This window comes from Ochotona princeps, chromosome 12 (genome assembly GCF_030435755.1).
Source record: "Ochotona princeps isolate mOchPri1 chromosome 12, mOchPri1.hap1, whole genome shotgun sequence".
NCBI lineage: Eukaryota > Metazoa > Chordata > Mammalia > Lagomorpha > Ochotonidae > Ochotona > Ochotona princeps.
Window position 1 is genome coordinate 69479338 of NC_080843.1, and position 6478 is coordinate 69485815.

At 40.6% G+C, this 6478-nt stretch overlaps 1 pseudogene; it reads right to left on the minus strand.

Moving 5' to 3' along the window:
* On the minus strand, positions 1–101 carry LOC118758039 (U6 spliceosomal RNA; annotated as a pseudogene).
* Between the last annotated feature and the right edge of the window lie 6377 nt (positions 102–6478).

Sequence of the window (6478 nt, forward strand, 5' to 3'; positions counted from 1 at the left end):
CTAGAAATGTAACTCTTCGTGAATGTGTGTCACCCTTGCTCAGGGGCTCTACTGATCTTTTCTGTTTCATTTCAGTTTAGTATACTTACCTGGGCTGTCAAAGTGGGCACTGTTTTTTTTTTTAAACAGAAAACCTATTTTATTTATAATTACATTGCATTATGTGACACAGTTTTATAGGCACTGGGATTCCCCCCTACCCTTCCCCAAACCCTCCCCCCATGGTGGATCCCTCCACTTTTTTGCATTACCACAGTTCAAGTTCAGTTGAGATTCTTTCATTGCAAACATGTACCAAGCGTGGAGTCCAACATCTAATAGAGAACTTAAAAAAAAAAAAAAAAAGATTTATCTTTTCTTTTTATTGCAAAGTCAGATATACAGAGAGGAGGAGAGACACAATGCAAGATCTTCTGTCCGATGATTCACTCTCCATGTGACTGCAATGACCAGTGTTGTGCCGACCCGAAGCCAGGAGCCAGGAAATTTCTCCAGGTTTCCCATACGGGTGAAGGATCCCGACTTTGGGCTGTCCTCAACTGCTTTCCCAAGTCACAAGCAGGGAGCTGGATGGGAAGCAGGCCCAACAGGATTAGAACCGGCATCCATGTGGGATCCCAGCTCATTCAAGGCAAGGACTTTAGCTGCTGGGCCACTGCACCAGGGCCATGGGCACTGTTTTTATTCTTTAATTTTCAAATAGTTATGGAGGGCTTGTTTCGCAAAATACAGTGAATATCAAATGCTAATCTAACAAAATGAAAAGGGATATACGTGTAAAATATGAGCCTCAGTTCTTAATTATTATATTTAGTAAACAGAATTACTCACCATGTTATTGTAAAAGTTTTTAAATGTTTCTCTCAATTTTTATCTACTTATTTCATACTGGCAAAGTTTGCAAACCGGGGTCATCCATCCAAGAACCTTATTTTGAGTAGTACTGTGGAGAAGGAAAGCGAGAGCACAAAATTGGTCTTAATTTTAAAAATATACTGAGCAACCAAAGGGCACTACTGTACACTTGTCAGAACATCCACAGCACAAAACAACAAACTAACAACACCCAATGTTGATGAGCATGCCCAACAGCAAAGGCTCTCAGTGCTTGACCTTAGGAGCATGACAAGGTACAGCCATGTCAGAAGAGAGCTTAGCAGTTTTTGACGAAATTAAATGCATACTATCAAGCAAACACACCCCTTAGGAATTTCCTAAAAGAGTTGAAAGCTTATATTTTAAACATATAAATGTCTGCATATAGATGTTTCTAATAGCTTTCTTGTCAATAATTCCAGAAGTTTCAAACAATCAAGACATCTTCCAATAGGAAAAATGACAAATAACTCTACAAATACAAAAGGGAATGTTTTTCTAAAACGAAGTAAGCTGGCAAGCCATGAAAAAAAATGTGCAGGATACTTAGATGTGCTAAAGGTAATTCATATGATTGGTAAGCAAAAATGGTGCCTTAGAGGCTCTCTCACCCAACCAAAATTTACAGGTAGAAAAGTTAAGAAACAGAGCATGAACATGTGCAATGTATTCACAGCACTGAGCTTCAGACTTGGTTCCAACCCCCAAGGCCAACACGCCTGGTCTTTTGTAAGTGCTTTTTCCAACAGGTTCTGTGAATCTCAGAGGATTCCATGATGGGATCTAGCAGATAAGAATCTAAGAGCCTCAGTTACTTCAACTCAGTGGCCTTACATATTTTATGCATTGTACATGAAAGAAGGGGCTCCACAGATGGAAAAAAAAGTTAGAACATTCTATACTGTTACTATCTCCTATGAAGTAAATTAACCTTAAAGCTGTTTTTGTTTTTGCTATTTTAGGTCTAAGCTATTTGACACCTAGATTAAAACTACAGTGGTTGAACAGTATCTTCAGTTGTCAACTGTCCCCAGAATTCCTAGGTCTTCCACCTTGCTTCAACCCCGAGCACAATACTAAATATGATTTATTTTAAAAGTCTATTTAAAATATTTATTAATTTTATTTGAAAGGCTGGTTTTACAGAGAGAAAGTATAAACAGAGAGAGAAGGAGTGATCTTTCATCCACTGGTTCACTCCCACAAGAGCCCACTGAAACTGTGAGATTATAAAAGTGTGTGTGGTGAAACAGCAGGTTTGCAAGAATTTATTATGCAACAATAGAAAACTATTCAAGTTTTTTTTCAATGTTGTGCCGAAAAATGTAGGGCATATAACTGATAAAAATTAGGAAAAAAAGGGAAATCTGTGTGAAGATTATAAATGTTACGGCCCAGGGCAGGAGCCTAGTAGCTAAATCCTTGCCTTGCATGTGCCAGGTTCCCATGAGGGCACCAGTTTATGTTCTGGATGCTCCCAGCTTGTGGCCTGAGAAAGCAGTAGAAGATGGTCCAGGGCCTTAGGATCTCCATCCACGTGTGAATACTGGAAGACACGCCCGGCTCCTGGTTTCAGCTTGGCTCAGCTCTGGCCACTGTGGCCATTTAGGGAGTGAACCAGCAGATGCAAGATCTCTCTCTTTATCCTGTTTTCTGTAAATCTGCCTTTCTAATAAAAACAAATAAATCTTAAAAAAAGATGAAGTTGCTTCTCATGATGTATAAACAGCTAGTCACAAAGTAAAAAAAAAGAGGATAAACCCTTTGTCATTTTCCTTTTATTAAAAAATATTTCTTTATTACTATTTTTTGAAAGGCAGATTACAGAGAAGAAAAGGAAAGACACACAGAGAGCCTGTGTTGTCTGGTTTACTTCCCTAATGGCCTCAGTGGCTGAAACTGAGCCAATCCAAAGCCAGGAACTTCATCCAGGTCTCCCCTGTGAGTGCAAGGGCCCAAGGGCCTGGGCCATCCTCCAATGCTTTTCCACAACAGGAAGCTGGGTGCGAAGTGGAGCAACTGGGGCATGACCCAGTGACCATATGGGATGCCAGTACCTGCAGGTGGAAGATCAGCCTGCTGAGCAGCCGCGCTGCGCCCTCTGTTCTTTCATCTTCGGGAAATTTGTCCATCAGTTTACACAGAAATAGAAAACAGACTAGAGTCACATTTTAATAAATTGTTTGGATGCTAAAGTGCTGTAACAATACCAGATATGCAAACTAGTAGTCTCAGGGTATACAGTCCGTCAGCACAGTTTAATATAGCGTCTTCTCTAAAGGAATTCTGGTAGTCATTAGAATGAAGGGATTTCTCTATTTAATCAAAAAGATAATTTTTTTTCTGTTAAAAATTAGGCACACTGCTAGGTATGAGCTGAGATTAGTCTTTGAAAAACATATATCACCTCAAAAAATATATACGACCTCAAATGCTTTTTCGACCATGGAATTTAATCCATTTGTCTCGTTAATACCTTGCAAGTGCTAATTCTAAATATTAACATCTGGGCCAAGGCTACCTTCATGTTCCAAACAATTTTCCTGAAATATTTTGTTTTAAATTCACCAAGTTTTTAACATTTTTCCATCTAATTTCATACATAAATTTACATATATACACACTATTTTTCGTGAAATAAGAAAAACATATTTCATAATGTGGAATTGGTGCTAAAGATGATAAAATGAAGAAAGAAGTGTAAGAAGAGTATGGTATTGGGCCTGGCACGATAGCCTAGTGTCTAAAGTCCACACCTTGCAAGCGCTGGGGTCCCATTTGGGCTTTGATTCATATCCCAGCTACTCCACTTCCCATCCAGCTCCCTGCCTGTGGCCTGGAAAACCAGTCAGGGACAACTCAAAGCCTTGGGACCCTGCACCTGTGTGGGAGACCTGGATGAAACTCCTGGCTTTAGATTGGCTCAGCTCCAGCCATTGTGGCCACTTGAAGAGTGAATCATAGAAGAAAGATCTTTCTCTGTTTCTCCTCCTCTCTTTGTATCTGATTGTCCCATAAAAAATAAATAAATCTGAAAAAGAAAGAGTATGGTATTGTGTGGGGTCTGGCGGCGTGGCCTAGCGGCTAAAGTCCTCGCCTTGAACGCTCCGGGATCACGTATGGGCGCCAGTTCTAATCCTGGCAGCTCCACTTCCCATCCAGCTCCCTGCTTGTGGCCTGGGAAAGCAGTTGAGGTTGGCCCAAAGCTTTGGGATCCTGCACCCGCGAGGGAGACCCGGAAGAGGTTCCTGGTTCCTGGCTTCAGATCAGCACAGTACCGGCAGTTGCGCTCACTTGGGAAGTGAATCACCGGATGGAAGATCTTCCTCTCTGTCTCTCCTCCTCTCTGTATATCTGATTTTGTAATAAAATAAATAAAAAATCTAAAAAAAAGAAGAAAGAGTATGGTATTATGTGAAGGGTATAACTTAGTAAAGACAACATTTACAAATAGATGTGTGTGTGTGTGTGTGTGTACCTGTGTGTATATGCATAAAATAAAATGTGTCCATACAGTTCTTATAGTTTTTATATATTAATTTTCCCTATGAAAGAATCCATACAGAATTTTCTCCTCTTTGTCAGGCTTAATTTACTGAGCATAATGAAAATCTTGTTGAGGATTTGAGGAAAGGTAACCACAAATTAGTGCTGTCATTATGGAAAACAGCATAAAGAGTTCTTGAAATATGACAAGTCTTTTTTCAAAGACCTTTGGGCCAGCACTGTAGCACAGGAAGTCATGTTGCTGGCAGAGAGCCAGATGGAGTGCCTGGTTCCTGGGCATGGCCTCGATCCCCTGCCTGCTGTGACCTTTGGGGGAGTGAACCAGTACATAGAAAAGCTCTTTTTTTTTTTTTTTTAAGATTTATCTATGTTTACTGGAAAGGCGGATATACAGCGAGGAGGAGAGACAGAGAGGAAGATCTTCTGTGCGATTGTTCACTCCCCAAGTAAGCACAATGGCTGGAGCTGAGTCAATCTGAAGCCAGGAGCCAGGAGTTCTTCCGGGTCTCCCACGCGGGTGCAGGGTCCCAAGGCCTTGGGCCATCCTCGACTGCTTTTCCAGGCCACAGGCAGGGAGCTGGATGGGAAGCGGGGCCGCTGGGACTAGAACCAGCGACCATATGGGATCCCGGCATATGCAAGGTGAGGACCTTAACCACTATGCTATCTTGCTGGGCCCAACAGAGCTCTTTCTTTCTCTCTGCACATCTGCTTTCCAAATAAATAACCAGTTTGTTTTATTTAATAATAAGCAGGTTGTTCTCCTGTCACAGTATTATGGTTTTTCTTCCTTTCACAGTCTTATTTTCTCACTTGAGACTAAAACTTAATATGCATTTCCCAGCTAAAATCTGTGTTTATGTGCTCAATTATCTGGGTATGAATTTGCTTCATTTAATTTTATTTTGGTTTTCATACATTATTTCTACTGTAAATGAGTGGGTCCATTTTCTGATATTATAATTACACAAAAACCATCACACACAGACATGTATGTATGATTATGCAATAATTATTCATATTTATAACATGTGGCCTAGGAAATTAAAAGATGCATAAGAAAGGAAGAAAATTAGTGGAAGAATAAAAGGTGGCAGAAGAAGAGAAGAGAAGAATGGAATTAGGCGAGAAAGGCAGAGAAATGAAGAGAAGGAGAAGAAATGTTAGCTATAGCAGGTGTGCCAGCACACTTCATGATTTATGTTCTCCTGTTCCTCAGGGGACACAGGACTGTACTTATTCACCCCGTGAAATCAAATTTGGCACTCCAACAATGTGTCATGAAATGTTAAGTCAGCTAGCTCTGTACGCTTCAGAATCATTGCTCAGATTTTCCTAACTGGTTTCTCCAGGCAGACCGACTGTGAAAGTATATGCTGTTGTGGAGATGCCTTAGATGGAAATATTCTAGACTGTTTCTGGAGCCCCTGGAACTTCAGTGGGATGATACACTGTGGTGGACTGAGCTCCTGAAATGTTTGGGTTAGCATCACAACAGAAACATTTAGATTATGGTGACTGCTGCATGGAGAAAGAGAAGAGAGGTAGACGATAATGAAAAAGAAAAATGAAAAGGTGACTCAGAAAAGAATCTTAACGTAGCAAAATACAGCTGTTCCTAAAGAGACTAATTTGGTTATTTTTGCTATATAGTCTACAATTCTGATTTTTTTCAGATGTAAAACAATTTCCAATGTAGTATGCTCACATACTCTTTGGGTTAGGAGTGTGTGAAAGTGTCAGAGGTGTGGTTTGCCATGGTATCTTGGGCTCAAGTATAAAGATTCATCAGAGTAAACCCCAATTCCAGTAAATTACAGGTGATTTACCTTCATGTCTGCCAGCTGATCCTAGAAACTGACTGCAACACTCACTGGGACTGAAGACTGAGCAGCTGCATGTGTCCTGTCCATGCCGGGCTTCTTCACCTTGGGGTGACCTCAGTGGTCAAACGTACATGGTCATCCAAGGCCTACAAGAGGATATTCATCAGACATGGGTACAAGTTGCATCCTCTTATGTGACCTAACCTTGAGGGTCAAAAAGCATCACTTTGGGCCCAGCACAGTATCCTTTTTATTATTATTATTATTAT